Consider the following 22,897-nt stretch of genomic DNA (forward strand, 5'->3'; position numbering starts at 1 on the left):
TTTTGTCTTTTACCTTTTCCTGTGCAAGTTCATTTGAGGGGAAAAAATTGTCACATGCTTACCACCCACTGGCAGCCAGATCCCCACCTACTCCTCAGCGCCTCCTGCCCACCAGTGTCAGCTAATTCACGGTGTCCAGAAAGCACTGGGAGGAAGGGGAGGAGTGGGGACGGGGCATGCTCAGGGGAGGGGGCAGAACTGGGTGGGAAGAGATGGGGTGGGGGCAGGGGCAAGGCCTGGGGCAGAACGGGGGGTTGAGCACCACCCTGGGCCCGAAGGAAACCAGTGCCTATGCATTCTGTGAAAACGTAGAAGGAAAGACAGACATGGGTGACCAGTGTATGTACATCTGGGACTACACCCAAGTAGGGATGTAAAAGTTTAACTGGTTAACTGATAACCGAAACCGTTAAGACTGATGCTTAACGATTAAACTCTGCTACTGGCCAGAGCCCAAGGCTCTGCTGCCATCCCAGAGCATGGTGGCCGGTGGCCCCGCGCCTGGCATGCCAGCGCATGACAGTAGGGCCCTGCATAAAACTTTTACACAGTTACTTTTTAAACCACTATTTACATCCCTACACCCAAGGGCATAATAATTTTCATATCACAGGGCAGAATTAAAGCAAATTAGCCTACTCCACCCTAGAAAAAGTTTGCCATTTAAAAGTGTCATTAGAAAACCTGCACAGACAGCAAGATTACATGCCTAAGCAACATCTTCTATATCAGCAAAAGTTTCTAGTGTAGACCTGGCCTAAGACCTTTTGACACACCATTCCATCAAAAAGCAAATCAAATGGACTGACGCCCCTTAAAATGTGCACACCTTTTTCTTGATCTGTGGCCCATTCCCAAATATCCCAGGAGAACCTGCTTCAATACAGAAATAAAATCCCCTTTGACTGCTCACCCCTAGTTGTCACCTACCACCCAACGATGGAACCCATATGTGGGATCAAAACTACAACCCATAATTTATGGGAACCCCAACGTGAACAAAAATCTTTCCTGAACCCTCACTTCTGGCCTTCAAACAACCTCCCAGCTTCTCCAAACTCATCATCAGAAACAAGCTCCCCACAGGCAAACCACACCAACTCAAAGTGGCACCAGACTCCACCAGAACAACAGATGCAAAAGCTGCACTGCTACAACGATCATCACACAAATCTTTCAAGATCCCTGGATCCTATACATGCCTACCACAATATGTGGTGTCTCTCATTCCATGCACTAAATGCCCAACAATTATCTGGGTGAAACCAGACAATAACTACATTCTCGAATGAACTCACAGGAAAGACAAAAACATCTTATCACCTGTGGGTGAACACTTCTCAAAAAGAAAAGGAGTACTTGTGGCACCGTAGAGACTAACAAAGCTCACTTCATCGGATGCATTCAGCTGTAGCTCACGAAAGCTTATGCTCAAATAAATTTGTTAGTCTCTATGATGCCACAAGTACTCCTTTTCTTTTTGCGGTACAGACTAACACGGCTGCTTCTTTGAAACTTCTCAAAAAGCGATCACTCTGTATCTGATCTATCAGTCCTCATTCTCAACGGAAACCTGCACAACACTTTCAAATAATATCACTTTTTACAGCAGCAAATTTGTTAACTAGCTGGGATGTAGTGAAAAATGATATTAACAAACATACAAATATCACTTTTCACAGCAGACTTACTCAGCCCTGGCAAGCTGGGGACAAATTAAGCCTTCATAGACTTTCAGGTCAGAAGGGATCATTACGATAGCCTAGTCTGACCTCCTGCACAACGCAGACCACAGAAACTCACCCACCCACTCCTGTAACAACCCTGGATGAGGAAGTGAGTAGGGAGGTAGCAGGGGCCAGAGGCGATGAGGGGGGTGGTGAGCCTGATGCCAGCACCAGACCCTTAAGTCCAGCAGCCAAGGGATGGATCACGCCACTGTGCAGACAAAGCCCTGCAGACAGAGCCCACGGCCAGAGCCCGGCACCGCACAGCTGGAGCTTGCCACCTGCCACCCAAGGGCAGAAGTCAGAAGTCTGAGCCCCACCACCCCTGGGAAGGTGGGGAACTCACACTGACTGTCTGCTCTTCCAGTGTTTGTGGCTCCAAAGGGGGGTAGGGCCCAACCCCTCCTGGCAGTCCCAGAGAAGGGGCCGCTGCTTTGCCCGCCTCCGCCCCAATCACTGCCCAGGAGGCTATGGCCACAAGAAAAGCCCCTGGTGGCCACATCTGAGAAACACTGCCTTAGCATCACAGCTAAATGCAAGATGGAACAGACTGTTTAGCGTAAGCAGTTAGGACATATTCAAAGGCAGCAGTTCTCAACCAGGGGTATGCATACCCCTGGGGATACACAGAGGTCTTCCAGGGGGTACATCAACTCAACTAGATATTGGCCTGAAAAGGGAAAAGTTGAGAACCATTGTTCTAAGGCAATGGCTCTCAACCATTTCAGACTACTGTACCCCTTTCAGGAGTCTGATTTGTCTTATGTATCCCCAAGTTTTACCTCACTTAAAAACTATTTGCTTAAAAATCAGACATAAAAATACTGAAGTGTCACAGCACACTATTACTGAAAAATTGTTTACTTTTTCCATCACTACCATATAATTTTAAATAAATCAACTGGAATATAAATATTGTGCTTACATTTCAGTGTATAGTATATAGAGCCATATAAACAAGTCATTGTCTGCATGAAATTTTAGTTTCTACTGATTTCACTAGAGCTTTTTATGTAGCCTGTTGTAAAACTAGGGAAATATCTAGATGAGTTGATGTACTCCTGGAAGACCTCTACGTACCCACCAGGGGTATGCGTTCCCCTGGTTCAGAGCCATTGCCTTAAAATATGTGTTAACTACTTATGCTAAATGACAGGTTTCAGAGTCTGTTAGTCTGTGTCCGCAAAAAGAAAAGGAGTACTTGTGGCACCTTAGAGACTAACAAATTTATTTGAGCATAAGCTTTCGTGAGCTACAGCTTAGGGTTAGGGTTAGCTACAGCTCACGAAAGCTTATGCTCAAATAAATTTGTTAGTCTCTAAGGTGCCACAAGTACTCCTTTTCTTTTTACTTATGCTAAACAATCTGTTCCATCTTGTATGTAGCTGACACACTTAAGAGTGCCCTTCCCAGACCTGAAAAATAGCTCTGCATGACTTGAAAGCTTGTCTCTCTCACCAACAGAAGTTGGTCCAATAGAAGATATTATCTCACCCACCTTGCCTATACCCTGGAATTAACACAGCTACAACTACACGGCATGTAACATACATGTTGACTGTTGTAGGGTGACACCTCCTTTATTTTGAATGACAGAACTCAAATGGAAGAGGTCTCCCGGCAGCCACACTAATTAGCAATTGCTAGTTGCTACACAGAACTAGCTTTTGCTACCTAGCATTCATAACTGTGGGTGAGATTTAGCTGAACATCAGGCACCACAGCTACAAGCAAGTTAGAGAAGGTTTTTTTTAATAAATTTGTATAAAAATGATTATGTAGTGAATGTCACGAGAGAGAGAGAGAGAGAAATGAGAACATGCATTGTATGTCCAAGTCACTCAAGAAACCTTTTCCTCCTCTTTGTTACTATCAAGTAAGATAGTGTAATTATGTACTTTGCCCAACAGAAAATGCATCACAGCATCAGCAGCCCCAAAAAACAACCAAACTGAGTGTGACTGACAGATTATTTCAATCAGGTTGAACCAAGAAAATAATTCATGAATAAAAAAAATACACCCACCATCCCAGGCTTGTGATAGTCTTTGCCACACCACCAGCTAAGTGTGATTGTGGGTATTTGCTTTTGACCAGGTACTGGCACCAGCAGAGATGACAGACATTTTGCAAAAGACTAGAGTTTACTTTAACTCCATCAGCACAGAGAGATAAAAGTACAACCAACACAAGAATACATGTTACTAAAATTAACAGATGGCCTAATCAGAAAAGTGACTAAAATTTTACCAAAAGATTTATACCACTAAAAGGTTTCTTATATCTCACCTTACTTTAGGGTGGGGCAAGAGATTTCACTCACACTTTCAGTTAAAGTCAGAGTGTTTGGGGGACAGGGAAGAAGGCAGAGAATAGAAATAAAGGTAACTTCTTATTAGGAAGATGAATTTTAAATTTGGGTTGGAATGTAAGTATTTACAATGCACCAAGCCCATTATATCTTAGCAGCAATCAAAACTCTTATGATTCCCTCTGCTTCACTGTTGAAATACCACAAGGGAAGGTAGAAATTTTTATGCTGCTCCTGCAGCAGCCAATAGTGCTACAAGCTCTTCCTTGGTTTTACTCCCCATTCTTGCTGTCCTAGGAAGTAGCAAGGGCAGAAACAGAAACATAGATAGCTTAGGAGGGTGGGAGAGAAGGGGGGGAAAATTAGGTCTAGTGGCAGCACCTAATAATTCTGAACTGGATTTGTCCCCATATTCTGATAAACAGTAGAGGAAGTCTACTGCTAGGGAAGGAAAGCCTGAGTGGTGAGGAAGGTTGTGTCATCTTGGAAACACACAAAGGGAGACCTCAAACAACAAGGGTAAAATGAAACAGGTGAAAGGGGAGAGTCCATGCATTCATCTGAGTTGCCTAAATAAGTGGGTATAACAGTATGAGCTAAGTATAGCGAGGCAGTGTGTAAGTTCAATTTTAAACCTATAAATGCAAAGATATTCACAGTTAGAGATGATACCCCAATCTATAAGGACATAAGAATAGCCATGCTGGGTCAGACAAAAGGTCCATCTATTCCAGTATCCTGTCTTCCAACAGTGGCCAATGCCAGGTGCACAGAGGGAATGAACAGAACAGGTAATCATCAAGCGATCCATTCCGTCGCCCATTCCCAGCTTCTGGCAAACAGAGGCTAGGACACCATCTCTGCCCATCCTAGCTAATAGCCATTGATGGACCTATCCTCCATGAATTTATCCAGTGCTTTTTTTGAACTCTGTTATAGTCTTGGCCTTCACAACATCCTCTGGCAACGAATTCCACAGGTTGACTGCGCATTGTGTGAAAAAAATACTTCCTTTTGTTTGTTTCAGTTGTGCTGCCTATTAATTTTATTTGGTGACCCCTAGTTCTTGTGTTACGAGAAGTAAATAACACTTCCTCATTTACTTTCTCCACACCAGTCATGATTTTATAGACCTCTATCAATCATTCCCTAACTCTCTTCCTAACTGTATTTCAGTTGTCTCAAGGATGCTTTGTCAGAGAACTGACCATCACCGGATTTTCAGCCTTAAATAAGCTTCCTGTTTTTTCACTGACTGCTAGAAGCTGGGACTAGACAACAGGGGGTGGATTACTCGATAAATTGCCTTTTTCTCTTCATTCCCTCTGAAGCATCTGGCATGGGCCACTGTCACAGGACACTGTGTTAGATGGACCATTGGTCTAACCCAGTATGGCCATTCATATGCTCTTATACTGCTTTTTTGATGGACCCCATCAGGCATGTGATCACCTCAGCAGGTGATTCTCCCTGTCTCCAGTCACTGTGGGATGCTGGGGCTCCGCTCCAAGCAGCCCCAGTGAGCCCAGTTTCTCCTGAGAGCCCCTCTGGCTTCTGCTACAGCCCTAACAGCAGCTCTTGCAAGACTGCCCCCAGCACCAGCAGGGACTAGCGCGGTCAGGGCCACAGTGCATGCACAGCGTTCCCTGCCACCCTTGGCGGGAGGGCACTTGTGCCCGGTCCTCTTTTCTACAGCTTCCTCATTTTTTCCCCATTGACATTATTTCTTAAATCAAGTGCAAAATAACTATTTAAAAATCACCTAGTATTCTAAAATGCTTTAACACAAGATGATGTCATCTTAAGAGACAAATGAAAGTGATTCAATAACCATCTGTTTTGTGCAAAAATTTGAACGCCAAGAGGTTGGCTTAGAAATGAGTGAATACAGGTAGCAACTGGTTTGTAGGAGAAAGCTAGGATATTCCCTACTCCCAATCTTCCAAACTCTGCTCCCTGACTGTTAAGCGTTCAATCATTTCCCAAACAGGGGATGAATTCCCCTTCTATCTATTTTGCTCTTTTTTAAGTTACATTATTTACCTTACTCCATAATTGAGATCTCTGTGTGACTTCCTCCACTTCTATGAGTTTCACAAATTACTTAAGACAAGGGATAGGACCTGCTTATTAAAACTGTATGAAAAAAAACACACCCACAGACCTCAACCAGGAAGTGACAGCAAAAAACCCACAACCCCTCCCCCCACAAAACACCACATGAACAAAAAAAAAAAAAAAGAGAGAGAGAGGGAAATCTGAAATACCTCTCCCTACCTCCACCCCAAAGACCATATGTGAACCATGAATTTATGGACTCTTATCAGAAGTGGTAAACGTTCACACCTTCCAGGCCACAACCTGCCCATAACACTTTATCCTCAGAACTGGCCTGAAGTCACATGGATCCCCAACTGAATATCAAAAATTGGCCCATGCACCCAACATAAGACAATGCAAACTATAACACTCAGCAAGCCTACAAATTGCTATAGATGCCAATGATTTCCCTCCCAAACCAGTTCTACCCTCAGAAGAGTACTGAACTGGCAGTAGGGTTCATCTTTCCAGTAATTCACCAGGAACCAGAGAATGAAAAAAACCAGGACAGTATTTGCATCTATTACTTGGGTTGAACCAACCCTGCTGCTTTCAATTCACTCCGTGCTCCAATGAGAAGCTTCTAGCTGTAATTAAGTAATGACAGGAGCTGCAGAGGCATACGGCCTGCAGCTCCGGGACCAAGGAGATGAGCCACTGCGGAAATACCCAGAGGCATGGCCCTATGCTGTCAGCCTGCCCCCTGCCCCCGCCGGGCACGGCACTGGGAATGGGTCAACTCCCGGAGAAGAAGAAGTGTCCGGCTCCCAAAGAGCTAAGGGCTTCAGCAGACGAGTGACAGGGCGGTCATAGGCGTGAGGCAACGGCCCTAGGAGCCGAGGGGCCGCAGTAGGCTCCCTGGGGGCCACGGGTCAGCGGCAGGCTCCCCGGGGGCCGGGGCCTTGACTCCCACACCCGGTCGGGGGTCGGACCCCTCGGGGCGGAGGCCCCGGGAAACGCCTGTGCCCCCGATCCGGAGTCCACGGCCCGGCGGGTGGCTCCGAAGGCGGCGCCACTGCCCGTCCGAGCCCCCCGTGTCGGCGCCCCCCGGCAGGGCCTCCCCGTCTCACTCACCGTGTGGCGCTGGGGCTCCGCTCCGAGCGGCCCCGCCGAACCCAGCTTCGCCCGAGAGCCCCTCCAGCTTCCGCTACAGCCCTCCTAGGAGCTCTCGCGAGACTGCGCCCAGCACCGGCAGGGGCTAAGTGCTGTCAGGGCCACAACGCATGCGCAGCCTTGCTCGCCACCCTCGGCGGGAGGGCATTTGTCCACAAGCGCGCGTGCGCGCGGTTTTGCGGGTCTAGCCCCGATAGCCTTGAGGTGTGTGGGAGTAGCGTTGTACATGTCAGTGCGCAAGCGCAACATTTGCTGCGTTACTGACGCTGCAGATACCAGTACGCCTGCGCAGGACCTTGCCAGTGCCAGTGCAGTAGGCTATAGAGTCCCTAGTGAGGCAGGATCTTATTGTGCTGGACATGGTGCAGACACAGTCGGTCCGTACCCTGACGAGCTGACAGGCTCACGAAGGGTGGGGAGAGGGATACAATCAGACAGGTTTAATAGACACATGTATTTGCATTTTTATTACAGATTAAATGCCAATTCTCCCCATCTGACCCTCATCTCAGCCATCATCCACTGGTAGATTTCTCACAGGCATCACAGCAGAAATGGGTTGTGAGGAGAGATTTGAAGGAGGGGGAAAAAAGCAGGGGCCTTACAGAGGGCAGCACTCTGCAGGCAGAAGGGGTAGCATGGAAGAAGGCACAGAGACATTCCCATGAGAAGCTGACAAACAGGTGAATAAAGCTGGTGTCCTTTGCAAAAGTGTGGGGAGGATACAAGTTGGGAAGAGGCAAGCTGGCAGGTAGAGGTGATCAGAGCTATAAAGGGCCTTGTTGAGAACAAGGAGCCTGAATTTTATTTGGTAAAGCAGAAGAAACCAGGGGTGTGATTCAGAGACTGGTGTGGCCAAGTCACTTCACCCTTCTGCCCTAGTGTCCCCATCTGTAAAGGTTTCAGAGTAACAGCCATGTTAGTCTGTATTCGCAAAAAGAAAAGGAGTACTTGTGGCACCTTAGAGACTAACCACTTTATCTGAGCATAAGCTTTCGTGAGCTACAGCTCACTTCATCAGATGCATACTGTAAAGGGGGATTAATAATATTTATCCACACATATTCCAGGGTGTTCTGAAGATTTAATAGTTAATGTCTGTACAGTGTTTTGAACAATGAATGTTTGTTATAAAACACCACAAAAATGCTAAGTACTCTGAGTAATAAGGCTCTAGCTGTTTCAAACTGGGCATCCAGCATTAGTGGGGACTTTTGCAAATGTTGGCCTTAATCTCTCTGTGCCTCAGTTCCATATCTATAAAATGGGGGTAATATTTCTCTCCCAGTGGAGCTGAGATAAATTCATTACAATTGGTGAAGCATTTAGAAACTATAGCAATGTGCACCATAGAAAAGCCAATGAGAACATTAATAATATCATATTCACAGCAGAGGTGGGACGGTGTGTAGTAAATAAGATGTGGGCAACACATTTAATTATGAGGACAAAAAGAAACATTGTATAGCTACCCATTCAGTGAGTACCATCCATCTTGTGCACTCAGTGAGACAGGGGTCTCATGGAAAAAAATATAATGTGATCAGGTAATTAAAGAGTGCTTCATGATGCATATGCACAAGAGGGCAGAATTCTTTCTCTGTTGTTTTTTTGTTTGTTTGTTTTTTGTAATGTAATTCTTAAAAATGTAATTACAGTATACCCTGAAGCAGTTGCCTAGGTAAAAGTCTGGCCTGGATTCCTTGACAAAGCCAACCCTTTTTAGAAGAGTTAGCTTTCTCTGGCTCTCAAATTAGAAGGCTCCTTTTAAAAACAGAAGCTTTTCTACAGCTGTACTCCTACTCCCATGGCCCTAGTGCATGGAAGCAGACCTCAAGTCCTTATTAATCAGTTTTTGGAAGTAGTTATTAACTCCCAAATAGACCAAATAGAGAGGACTTTTTTTTTCAGGATTCCAGACCTGTGAATGTGGGTTCTAGGTGTGGCATACATGGTATTAACTAGAGATGAGCCCATGCTGCAGCACTGAAACCTAGGTTTACCCAAATTTCAGGGTGCCCTGGCTGCAAGTTTTTCATTCAAGTCTCTCTCTAGTGTTGGAATAGATATTGAAGATTTTAATTTGTATTTTTAATAATTTTTAATTATTTTTAATTATGTATCACAGAAAGTCACATATTCTGAGTTTACAGCGAGGCTGGACAACATTGGCCTTTTTATACCCGTAGGTCTGTTGGTCTCCCTGTGAATATACTGGAAAGATTTACAGATCCATACACAGAAAGAGTAGGCTAGCGTATCAAAATATGCACCCTAAAATGGATCATGGATGTTTTCCTCCTTGGTTGTGCTTCTGCAAAGATCCAGTCTGCTAATGTGTCAATTCTAAATGTTTGAACAGTTGGAGACAAATTCTGAGATTATTTGGAGATGAAGGTTTGTACCTTAAGTCAATAGAAAGACAACTTCCCCCTCAGAACAACACTATACTTCATGGGTTTGAATTTCATCTTGGTCTAGCTTGGAGTCACATCTTCCCCCTACCACACACAGTCTTTTAATGGTGAACTATTCAAACCCTGAACTGGAGAGGTGAGTAGAATTAATGTTAAAGAGGTTGAGGGTATTCCAAATGTTGTCATAATTATTATCCTGTATTTTACATATGAAGCAGGCCTAGAGGTTAAGTGACTTATCCAAGATCATATAATGAATCAGTGCCACAGTCAGGAATAGAATCCAAGAACCTTAGTTCTCAGTCCCCAACATTAGGCACGAGAGCACACAATTAAGTCTCTGGTTTCATGTATGATCTCAAAGTGGCAATTTGGGAATCTTGTGAGAAGATGCCATACCAGTTATAGAGAAGGAAAAAATATAGCAGGTGTTAACTAGCTGGAAAAAGAGGTAGATATAGCCAACAGCTGTCAGTTGTAAAATGGTTGTTTTAGGGCTGCAGCTGCTTGCCTTTGCTCCAAAAAGGCATTATGGGGGGAAAAGTCTTATAAGAGGGGAAACCTGTAATAAGAATAGTTAGTAGGAAGTCAGAGGATTGTACAGAAGGTGCTGTTGATAAAGGAATTGCTTTAGTATTTGTTTATCATATACTGATTAACTGAGTAGGTACTAACAGTATACACACAAATCAATGGATAGTGGTGGTTTTTGTTTTGGCTTTAGGTACTGTAGTATTCTCTTGTAACTACAGTGGGGAAGAGAGTGCTGCTATAGTTAGAATGGAAATCCTGACACAACCTTAATGAGTAAAAAGGAGAGTCTGTGACTGTGTCTAAAGGATCAGTTTTCAGAATTTTATTGTAGTTTATGAATTGCTTTAATATTCTATTGTAGTTTGTCGTGATAAAGTGTAATCTCAATTAGTTATGACTATTTTAAGAACTGCCACCTGAGTAAAATTTGTCTAATGTCTGACATTTCCTTTGGATCCCTTTGTAAAATGCTCTAGAACAGTCAGGGGTACAAAATTAAAAGTGTAATTCTTTGCTATGAATAGATTGGAAGAATGTTTGTTGAAAGGTGAAACATATTTTTGTATAAACAGTTATTTCAGGCTTAAAATTACTATTTGGAATGTTGAAACAATGTTACTGATCAAGGTCAACATAGTAACTGATGACAAGGTATAATTATAGTATAGGAGTTATGTTGATACAGTGTTACTGTAGACACAAGTCATAAAGATAGCATTAGTGTTCTTTTGACACAATGTGTTTATCCTAAGTCTGTTAATATATGAGACCTATTGGTAGGGCCCTACCAAATTCATAGTTTGTTTTGGTCATTTCAGAGTCAGAGGATTTTAAAAATTGTAAAAATCACGATTTCAGTTTTAAAATCTGAAATTTCAGGGTGTTGTAATTATAGGGGTCTTGACCCAAAAAGGAGTGGGGGGTGGGGTGTCTCAAGGTTATTGTAGGGGGGGTTGTGGTACTGCTACCTTTACTTCTGCACTGCTGCAGGTGGCAGCGTTGTCTTCAGAGCTGGGCAGCTGTAGAGAGGCGGCTGCTGGCAAGGAGTCCAGCTTTGAAGGCAGAGCTGCCACCAGCAGCAGCACAGAAGCAAGCATGGTCTGGTATTGCTACCCTGACTTCTCTGCTGCTGCTGGTGGGGTGCTGCCTTCAGAGCTGGGCACCTGGCCAACAGCCACTGCTCTCCGGCTGCTCAGCTCTGAAGGCAGCACAGAGGTGAGGGTGGCAATACCATGATCCACCTAAAATAACCTTGTGACCCCCCTCTCCCCCCCGCAACTCCCTTTTGGGTCAGGACCCACAATTTGAGAATGCTGATCTCCCCTGTGAAATCAGTATAGTATAGGGTAAAAGCAGACAAAAGATCAGATTTCACAGTCCATGATGTGTTTTTTATGGCTATGAATTTGGTAGGACCCACCTATTGCTTACTGCTACGCTACAGGATTTCAGAAGACACAATTGTAACCCAACCTAACACAGTGTGGCTTGTCCCTCTGTAGGGCTAGATCACAGAGTGTGGTTTTTGAGTCTGCTTCTGCCTTTGAAGTGGTCCTTTCTCGCCATCAATAGAGGCTTATGCTTTTAGACCCAGAGCTGCCAGGTTCACTACAATATAATGTAATGATTCTGGATGTAGGGATGACTGGGATGCAACTTCTCCTAAACTACTAGAAGTTGGAACACATGCTACATGTCATTCAAAGGTTAACTTTCTCTAGAGTTGCAGTAAATTCATTAATGTAGCCTGGGGCCTTTCTTAATATACCCGTTCCCTCAGTAAGTATCTCCATAGTGTACTACAGAAAATGTACAGTTCATGCTCCTGACCTTTGCCACTACATCGGTGCTGCTGAGCACACTAAACATACTTCTTCTGTGGAGTGCTAATGTGACTGGCTAAAACTAACTAGCAAGATATTCTAGACACGCTTTCTTTGTTTTGTTTTAAATTAGTGGGAAAATGGCCTGTTATTCCATCTTGCTCAGAGAGGGTGACTCATTAAACTTCCAAGCCAGTGTTAGAAGCTAGCTCAAAAGTGGCAAAGCTTGAACTGGAGCCCAGAGGCCTCAGCCTCAAATGAAGCAGCAGCAAGGAGTCTTTGTCCCCCACAGTGGTGGGGAAAGCACTGGAATAAAAGGGGAGGTGTAGTCAGAAATATAAATGTGCTTCTTAAAGAAACAAAACAAACAAACCTTTATAACCCACATATTTGCTGTCTGTGTGTCTTTTACTCCTATCTGTTCCATCTAATGCCAAACATAGGCCATTATGTATCACCTATGGAACTGATACATCTATGAAAGAGGAAGCTATAGTGTGTTCCACCTCATGCATGATCAGCAAAAAATTATTAACAAGGTTATGATGGTAGAATCTTTCAGTGGTGATGTTGCAAGAAGCAACATCCCATTGGGGTTGTCAGATCACCAGGTGGAGCAGCAGGGCTGCAGCCAGATAAATCCTAGTATGACTTGTAAACTACACAAAATTGACCTGGAAAAGTCATTGGAGGTTGAATGTGGAACCCTGATTCTTGCTGCTTGTTAAGATGGAAAAGGAGATCACTAGCACTGTCTGAAGCAAGATCAGCTGTCTGCAAACTGGCACTGTAAAATGAGAAGTAGTTAGGAAAAAACTTGCTCCGTCTGGATAGGGCATTGGACTGGGAGTAAGAGAGCTGGATTCCACTCCCATCTCTGCCAGTGACTTGCTGTGTGACCTTGGGCAAGTCATTTCACTGCTCTGTACATCTGTTTCTCCTCCCATTCTTTGTCTTGTCTATTTAAATTGTAAGCTCTTGAAGGCAGGGACTGTCTCATGTTTGTTTAGTATCATGTGCAACTGATTTTAGCGGGGGCCTCAAGGTGCTACTCTAATAATTATGGTAAAGCAGGCTATTGACTATAGGTGGTAGGAACTATCAGCAATAATCAAAGACAGATTTAACTGGGAAGAACCCTGGGGGAGATAACATTTATTCTATTGCCATTTACTGTAGTTCTAGGACAAAATTTTGAGTAGTTGCCCTACAGTTCCTTCCTGTTGCATCAACATTTAGTGCTGCTAAAAAGATCTTAGCAAATATCTAAAGACTATGCTCAAAAATTATTTTTAGTTGCTTGTTGCTTTTTTAAATTTTTTAACACATTTTTCCTTATCTGGGCAAAGGCACCAATCCTCAATGAGCCCTACATCCATACCATGTTTCAAGCCTCAGCCATTTTTACTATAGCCACATTTAATTATGATTGGAATTCTTACCCCCCCCCCCCCCATGTAACTTGAAAACAGCTGAAGGGATTTTAATCAAGCTTTCAAAAAACAAAACAAAAAACCAACAACTTTAGGCAGAGTCCATACACTGAATACTTCATCCCAAAGGACAAATGTTCGGGACAAGTGTGAATGTAACAGAAACTGTTTTTCTGTCTTAGTTATGGCGAGGGTTACCATTACTTGCTTTAATGCTGCCCAGGAGAGGATAGGGCTATAGCAAGGAATAAACAGGTGAAGCTCCCAGGGAAATCTCTGAGCCAAAATCAGCACTGTCAGAAGCAGCCGTGCAAGTTACACATCTGCAGCCCAATCATTCCATTAATTGCATGTATAAATATAACAAGCCAATGGGGACGCTCACAAGTAACTAATGTGACTGCAAGTAAGTCTATCAGAAAAAGTGTGTAAGTGGTGAATGCATTGACTAGGCATTCAGCAGATTTTCAAAATGGGGGCCTAGGTGATGAAAGAGGTTGTAACAAAAAAAGCACTAATGGGTGCATGTATGATAAAACAGCACCCAACATGTGCACTTGCATCTGTATTCATATTCCTGCACTTTAACTTATGCCCAGACCATATTCAATGCTCCTGGAGCCAAATTCAGACTTGATGTAAGCAGTTAGAAATCTCACTAATTACAATGGAAGTTGCACATGCTTATGTCAGGGGCTGTGTTTGGCCTCCATAGGATACCAAGCAGGTACAAGTTACACTTGTTTTTTACACACCACCCTCCTCCTAAATGTTAACATGGTGCAAATTACTCTGCTTTGACACTTACATTATTAACATGTAACTCACATCACCATTTATGTCACGGCTGAATTGTCTTGAAGGCTTCTGATCTCTTGAGAGAGTACCTCCAGCATCTTCCAGGGTCCTTTAGGCACAGATTATATCAAAGATGAAAGGGTGCTAGCATACTTTACTTGGCCAGTGCAGCGATTTCCCCTGAGAATTGAACTAGACTTCCCCCTCTAAGCTGTCTATAGCATGGCTTTCTGATGTGGTTTATGTAAAGTAAAATTTGTTGAAACCCTGCTAGCAACAACCCTAAACTAGATTGTTTCAGTCATAACATGGACAGGAACTCAATGGCCCACAGAACTGTTAAACTGATTCATTCTGTTCTGCACGATATGGGGTCAATGAAAACATCATGAGAGGAAGTTACAAGAATGGGAGATGAGAGCAAAATGTAGTTTTCTACCTAGACAGCAATTAGAGAGAGGAGGAAGAAAATGGCTGATGAAAAGTAGTTTTTAATCTTCTACCATTGATGTGTATTTAAAGTACAGGAATAGTTCAATATCTGTTGAAACCTTCATCAGGGGACTATATTCTACTTTGGAAGGGGAATGGTTTGGATTATCTAAATAGTCTTTTCTATCTTGGGCTTCTGTGGTTTATGTGTTTAAAATTACTACTCTTATTGTGTGGCAACTATATTAAATCTCTGTAGGTATGGGGAACTAAGATCTGCATCATCTTCGATCTTCCTATAGAATGAAGTATATGTTAGTTGAGAGGTATGTATATTTCATATCTCTAAAATGAGCTAGGGAGAGGTCTTATGAAGCTAAACACAGGAATGACTGTCAGGAACTTGTGATTTCTAATCCATCTCCAACACTAAATTCTCTCTGAATAGGTCTATACTGCAATTAATCAGCCATGGTTGGCCTGTGTCAGATGAGTTGGGCTTGGGCTACAAGGTTGTTTAATTGCAGCATAAACGTTTGGACTTGAGCTGGACCCTGTGTGGGGGAAGGGCCCCAGACCCCACACTCCAAACCGAGCCCGAAAGTCTACACTGCAATTAAATAGCTCTGTAGCCTGAGCCTCATCAGCCTGAGTCAGCTGACATGGGCCAATTGAGGGTGTTTAATTGCAGTGCAGACATACCCTCTGTGGCCTTATTGGGATCCAGGAAGTGGGCGGGCGAAGCTCGCCCAATGCTAAAGGATCCCCCCCTCAGCCTAAGGGGGAGATCCACAGGACCTGGGAAATCAAATAATTACAGGGGACAACTAATGAACAACAGGGACGGGAGTGCGGTCAAAGGGTCAAACGAAGGGAACCGGACGGGGACACCAAGTAGAGAACCCCGGACAGCACCCACCGTTCCTCAAAGGCGTCAAGGGAGTCAGTGGACGCCGCCCAGAGGAACTCTGCCCGGAGGCGTGAATGGACAAAGGATCGGAAATAGGCCCCGCAGTCGCAGGAGACTCTATCGGCCAACCTCCTCACCCTGGTTTTATAGATGGCCACTTTAGCCAGGGCCAGGAGGAGGTTGACCAGGAGGTCCCATGACTTAGTGGGGCCATGGACAGGGAGTGCATAGATAAGGAGGTGAGGAGAAAAGTGCAACCAAAACCTTAACAAAATATTCGTGAGGAGCCGGAATAGGGGCTGCAACCTGGCGCACTCCAGATAGACGTGCGCCAGGGTTTCCCTCATGCCACAAAAGGGGCAGGTGTCCGGGATTGGGGTGAACCGCGCCAAGTACACGCCCATGCTCACGGCCCCATGAAGGAGCTGCCAACTGATATCCCCGGTGGGCCTCGGGACTAAGGCTCTGTGGCACTAGGCAAGTCACTTGAATTCTCTGCTTTAGTTTCCTCATCTCATCTGTAAAATGGGGCTAATACCTATGTCATAAATATAAAGGGAAGGGTAAACCCCTTTAAAATCCCTCCTGGCCAGAGGAAAAATCCTCTCAGCTGTAAAGGGTTAAGAAGCTAAAGGTAACCTTGCTGGCACCTGACCAAAATGACCAATGAGGAGACAAGATACTTTCAAAAGCTGGGAGGAGGCGAGAAACAAAGGGTCTGTGTCTGTATGCTGTTTTTGCCAGGGACAGAACAGGAAGGAAGTCTTAGAACGTTTAGTAAGTAATCTAGCTAGGTATGTTAGATTATGATTTCTTTAAATGGCTGAGAAAAGAACTGTGCTGAATAGAATGACTATTCCTGTCTGTGTGTCTTTTTTGTAACTAGAGGGATTCTCTATGTTTTGAATCTAATTACCCTGTAAAGTATCTACCATCCTGATTTTACAGAGGTGATTCCTTTACTTCTATTAAAAGTCTTCTTGTAAGAAAACTGGATGCTTTTTCATTGTTCTAAGATCCAAGGGTTTGGGTATGTGGTCACCTATGCAAATTGGTGAGGATTTTTACCAAACCTTCCTCAGGAAGTGGGGTGCAAGGGTTGGGAGGATTTTGCGGGGAAAGATGTGACCAAACTACGTTTCCCAGTAAACCCAGTTAAAGTTTGGTGGTGGCAGTGGAAATTCTAAGGGCAAAGGGTAAAATTAATTTGTACCTTGGGGAAGTTTTAACCTAAGCTGGTAAAAGTAAGCTTAGGAGGTTTTCATGAAGGTCCCCACATCTATACCCTAGAGTTCAGAGTGGGGGAGGAACCTTGACAACCTATCTCACAAGTGTTTAATCTGTAAAATGTCCTCCCACAGACAGAGGAGGGAAGCACTTTACTCCTCTGCTAGAGTCCTCCAAAATTTCCTTTCTGTAATCTTCACCCTCATCCATAATATTGCTGCCAGTCTCCTCTCAAGTCAGAACCTGTCACCCACAGAAATTGTGACCCTGGTAGCTTAATGGGTAAGGCTCCCTGAAGCAGAGACTGTGGCCTTGAGTCAACTAGAGTGTAGTCTCTTAAAAACACCCAGCATGCACCTGGTGCTATACAAATAATAAAATACAGGTAAATGCCAATTATCTGTCTCAAAAGACACTTCCAGATTTAAAAACAATTTTTAACTTTTTTGAAATGACACTCTGATTTTGGGGATATTATTTCCATATATCAGATTATCCAAATCATGTACAGACTGGTTTCTGATCACTAGTATTTGCATGTAATAAACTGTCTGAAGAGACTGAAGAAGAAAGATGTATTTTTCCCAAGGAAATGATTCGGGCAAACTGCTGTGCAGAATGTAGAGAGTGGGTGTGGATAATCCTTCGACATACCCCAGATGATTTTTCTAGTACGCTAAAAGTTTCATACCATAACATTATTCTGGCAGCTGTAGGAGAAGCTGTGATCTGTCTTATACCTCTGTGTCTACAGGAGAAGAAGAAATAAATTGGGTGAGGCAAATATGGGAATGCTGGGAATGTAGGCACAGCAAATAGGGAATGCTGGGAATGAGATTGCAGAGATTCTTGTTGCAAGAACATCACCTTTTTTGCCTCTTCCCTCCCACTTCAATCCCTGAGCTAGCAGCAGCATGAAAATCAAGCTCTTTCAGCCTATATGTCCTAATCTGAAGCCCTTCTATTAATGGGTCATTTGGTCCTTAATTTGGAATCTACTTTTTAAAATTTGTCCAGAGCTGCAAGTGTCTCATAAAATATTCCTCATGCCATAGAAAATACTGTGTATTTCCTGAACACTTTCAGCCTAGTTCTGAGAGTCACTAAGTACCCCTATCTCCCGCAGCAATCTATGTAAATTGTGTATTCTCAGTGTCTCTCAGGATGAGGCCATGTGCAAGTTTGGGGATGCTGTTTTTATAATAGAACATATGTGTTATGTAGCACCAATATGTTGCCCTTCTGTAGCCCCACAGGACTTTAAAAAACAATAATTAACGAAAGGTCACTGTCAAGTAATTTAGGCCCCAAGCTTAGGTTTTGTACAAATAACATTTTACAAAACCTAATATTAATAAATATATTACCACCATTTTCTAAAAATTAAATTAAAACTGGTTTTTCGGTCTGGATTTAAACATTCCCCTGCAGTCTAGGCATTGCAGGATTATGCTAATACAAGAGAACCAGACAATGGAAACTGATAGAAAAAAGAAAGTGACTAGTCTGTTTCCACTGTCCATGTGAAGAAAAGCAAAGTAATAAACAGCACAATTGAGGACCTACAAATGAGATGTTTAAAATTCTTTCAATTTTTAGTAATCTAAGTTAGAAATAACACATATAAGGGCATTTGTGTGTGTGTGATTTAACCTGGTATTGCCCCTGCAAGTATTATAATCCTTATTCTACAGATGGGGAAATTGAAGCAAAGACAGGTTAAGGGACTTACCCAATATCTTACACTAAGTCAGTGTCCAAACTGGCAATAGAATAAAAAATTCCTGACTTCTAGTTCATTGTTCTAACCATGAGACTACTCTCTCCCTCAGGAAATCTTCATAACATAGTGCCATAGCTTATTTTATGTATATATTTCAACAGTCTTATAAACTAAGTCATTACCACAGTCTGTTTTTTTAATGGCCCATCTAAGTGTTGGTGCTTGTGAACCAGACAGAGCAGCCAATCTGCCAAAATTATGCTCCTCAAATTTAACAATTACAGATTTCAAGAGTGCTTGTAAAGCCACTTAAACATCACCTGCAATAAACAGGGATTGTTCTGACTTTTACAGGCCAGAAAACAAAACTCAGCCAGGCCTCTAAATCAGAAACTAAAGAAATAAAAATAATCAGGAGCCTTGCAATGAAACTGTGAGAGCCGGGGAGAATGTAATAAAGCTTACTACGCGTGTTTCTATGGTCACAAAGAGAAGAAAGGACATGACTGCTGTAAGAATGAGAACCCTGTGGCCAGTATTGCTATACCTGGGACCCAGAGTACACAATAAGAGTTAGCCATTGCTGATGTTAGGAAACAAAACAATGAAACTAGAGTTGGCTAACCCCTAAAGGATCTATTTATAACTCTGGAAGAACCTGTAAAAGGGAATTGGGTATAGCTGGAGTGTGCCATCTCCCTTTCTTTAGTACAAAAGGGGCTCCGCTTTCCTCCTTTTACCCAGTTTAATCATCTGTCACTTTCAGTACAGCTTGGAATAGTCAGTTCAATTTCCTTTCATGAGAAAAACAAAGCAGATCCCGTTTTTTAGTAAAGCCATAAAAAAGCAGAATACACATTTCATATGGAGCATGTAATATGTATCTTCTATATAAATATACATTAAGTTAAATATAATTGGAAAAAAACACAACACCCTACAATCAGTGTTGTCCAGATAAAATGAATATTCCAAGTACTGCCCACAATCACCCTTAGATGATATTAGTCAACTCTTGTATATTTTTTTTTTAAGTAACCCCTTTCCAATCACTTTTTTTTCCACTTAATTTCTCTCATCATCATACAAACTTCAAAATATTGTCCTTTTCTAACGTCTGACATAAAACATATAGAAAAAATTAGTTAGAGCAATTAATTATTTTTTAAATATAAGAATTCCCCTCTACCCGTTTTAAGTTATTTTAAATTATTTTGCCTTATTGCTTATACACACTACGCAATCAAACATTGGATTAAAAACCTCTTCAATGCCTTACTACAGAGCTCCAGGTACCGTGAAAGAGAAAAGGAAAGGACATTTTGCATACAGTACCTGCTTTAAAGTGCTCTCACTCCAATTCTCATTTCTGCACTACCAGCAGCAGCACATTCTGACTGAGGCTGACTGAAAGGCACATGCAGTGAGGTCAAATAGTTCCCTTGGAACTGTCGCCTATTGCAAACCATTCGGAAGGCGGAAGCTTACTGCAAATTGAGCTGTAGCTCTATCAGCACATATGTTATCATCCCAAGAGGAGATAGTATATCCATACACCAAAGGCACTAGGAGCATGAATAAAATATTTTCAGACTGTGCATATCGGCTTGCAAAAATGAATTCCTATTACATGCACATCTTCCCTACCACAATGGCGCTGCAGGCCTGTATGAAGTGAGTCAATAATGGAAAAAAAAAAAAAAAAAAAGCATTTTGTAAATAGTTTTAGCAGCTAATTTGGAAAGTTATTGTAACTTAACCATCCTTTTCTATTCCCCTGTATAAATATTGCAGTTTTCCAGAGTAATCGTCCAAAACCACTATTATAACCCATAACATTTTAGACCACTCTTCTAGAATATGATAGGTTTGATAGTATTTGTACAAAATAAAGATAAAAATCAGGAAATAGTTTTAAAGCTAAGACACAAATAAATCAGTGTATCCCACTGCAGAACAGGTCTGTGTTCTGTGGGTTTTCAAGTACTCAAAACAATTGGCATGATTTTCTTTTAATCTCAATTGTTAATGATTCTTGATTAGGTATTTTCTATTCAGTTTTCCTTCTCTATCCCAACCCAGGAATAGGTAGAAATGAAGTGACCTTTCTTTGAATTTCTTTCTTAATCCTTCAGAAATTACAAGAGGGTTTAATTTCTTTGGGTTCCTGCTCTTCAGAGCATCTTTATAATAATAATATTGTATTTCCATTATGCCTTTCATCTAAGAATCTCAAAATGTTTTACAAACATTATTCAGTTCAGTCTCCAAACAACCCCAAGGGGTGAATATTATTAGACTTATTTTATATATGGGGAAACTGAGGAACAGAGAAGTTAACAGTCCAATCCATTAACCCCTCTGAGTGCAGAATTCCCACTGACATCAATAGAAATTCCATATATGGAATGTTCATGGGATAAGGCCTATTAGTGATGTGTCCAAGATCACACACTGAATCAGTCTCTGAACCAGGATTAGAACCCTGAAGCCCTGACTCTGGTCCCCTGCTCAGTATCTACTTTCAACCTGACCTTTATTTAGAAAATATCTACAACTTAAAAGTACTTAATTTATTTTAAAAAATCGAAAGCGGAACTAAAAAGATGCACATGTAGCATTAAGTACGTCTCATGATCTTAAACTGTTACAGCTCTTGTACTCCTATACCCTCTTCGCTTCCCTTTGCTTGTCATTCCCTGATGTTATGTATAATCTAGATTGTAAAATATTCAGAGATCTGTCTTTTTATTTGCATCTGAAGCACCATGTAAGTACAGTAGAATCCTGATTGTTTTCCTAAGTGCTTGGGCTCCATCAAATTGGTTTGGGTAACTACGGGTTCAGAAAATTGAGAGTTTGTGAGCCTCACTCATCAGCCTTCCAATTTATAGTCAGGTCCCTAAACTCAAGTGAGCTGAAGTTAAACTTCTATGGAACTCTTAAGATCTGCAGGTATTTAACTCCAACGCTATATAAGTCAGGTGTTCTGCAGAACTGAAGCTTGGCCTCTCATAATTTACCATATTCCTGTCTCAAACTCCTTACTTAACGGCCAGAACACTTGTAGTTCAGAAAGCAGGTTTTGATTATTAAGGTTCAGTAAATCAGGATTCTACTGTAATAAATAATTCAATCAATTACCACATCAACCTGGCTTTGGTATTTGCAGAATTGTCCCAATTTATTTTCAGACTTGAGAACATACCCATTAGCCTTTCAGAAACATGAAGTGGAATCAAAAGAGGGAATAATGGAGGCTGAGGACATTTACAATGAGAGAGAGAGAGAGTGTGTGTGTGTGTGTGTTTGTTTGTTTTCAAAACAGCCAACCCATCACAAATTCAAAGTGATGTGTAAAGCTTTCTATAGCTAAATAAAATACACTGTCTCTCTCCCTGCCCCGCACTTCCTCCATTTCCTTTTAAAACATCCTCATTCTTTAGGTTTCCATTTAGATGGGCTTGATTTCCCTTGTTTTTTGAACCAGCAGTGCTTTTTCATTTCTTCTCTGTGTCCCACTCTCTCCTGCTATTCTTTTGCCATCTAGATTCATCTCCCTTTGCATTCCTTTGCTCCTTAAACTGAGCAATGAGGGTGTTGCAGAGGCACATCTGTAGGTGTCACCCTCCCCATGCAGCGATTTGATGACCCTGTGCGAAAGACCCACAAAGTGATGCTTGCTACTTTAATTTGCTACGGGTTGACAATATGCTCAGCGCTGTGCAAGGCGCAGGACACGCTCCCCGCTGTGAGGAACCCGTTTGTGGGGTGTTCACTCCCTATGGGATATTGTCCTGGCCCTGTCACTTTGTGTTGTGGCATTATAGTGCTTCCTGCACACTGGCGGCAGCAGCCATACTGCCCCTTGCAATAAGCTCCGCAGGTGGCAGCCTTTAGGGCTCGGGACTCTGCCCTCCAGTTTGCCAGAGCACGCACAAGCCTCTACGCGGTGCTCAACAACCGGCTGCAGTCGCAATCCATGGGCCGCAGCCCAAAGCCTTGTAAGCACGAGGCAGCCTCAGCACAGACCTGCTTCAGGAAAGGGCGGATGTACAGAGTCTTGCCTCATCCGCCTCACACCTATCACAGTGCGGCATACCGCAGCCCGGTCTGGATCTGACCAACCAGACGGCGGTGTCTTGAGCCGTGCCTGAAGTCGAACGCCTGGTGCCGTGACAAAAAAAGGGGTAGTTGCCAGTAACAAAGATGGCGGTTCTAGCGCTGTTGGAGTAGGAGGCGAGAGGGGCTGGCGGGGCGCCCTGGGGAGCTGCTCAGCCCGCCCGAGGGGGGGACAAGGAAGAGTTCAGGGAAGGCTGGTAAGTACCGTGCAGGCAGCGGGATGACCA

The 22,897-nt window shown here is 43.0% G+C and overlaps 2 protein-coding genes across 5 annotated transcripts in view; one reads left to right on the forward strand and one right to left on the reverse strand.

The window, feature by feature from the left end:
* Positions 1 to 20,003, reverse strand: part of GRB2 (growth factor receptor bound protein 2) — an 83,285-nt gene extending 63,282 nt beyond the window's left edge. Inside the window, exon 1 of one of the 3 annotated variants that reach the window (XM_048817873.2) lies at positions 19,884 to 20,003. The gene's annotated coding sequence lies outside the window, so the exon portion shown is untranslated. Of the gene's footprint in view, positions 1 to 7,212; positions 7,367 to 19,883 lie in introns of those variants that run through there. The other 2 variants (XM_048817871.2, XM_048817872.2) reach the window with 2 other exon arrangements.
* Positions 20,004 to 22,740: 2,737 nt separating this feature from the next.
* TMEM94 (transmembrane protein 94) overlaps positions 22,741 to 22,897 on the forward strand; it is a 97,068-nt gene continuing 96,911 nt past the window's right edge. For both annotated transcript variants that reach the window (XM_048817500.2, XM_048817501.2), the window contains exon 1: positions 22,741 to 22,867. The gene's annotated coding sequence lies outside the window, so the exon portion shown is untranslated. The remainder of the gene's footprint in view (positions 22,868 to 22,897) is intronic.

Source organism: Caretta caretta, chromosome 14, assembly GCF_965140235.1.
Source record: "Caretta caretta isolate rCarCar2 chromosome 14, rCarCar1.hap1, whole genome shotgun sequence".
NCBI classification, from domain to species: Eukaryota; Metazoa; Chordata; order Testudines; family Cheloniidae; genus Caretta; species Caretta caretta.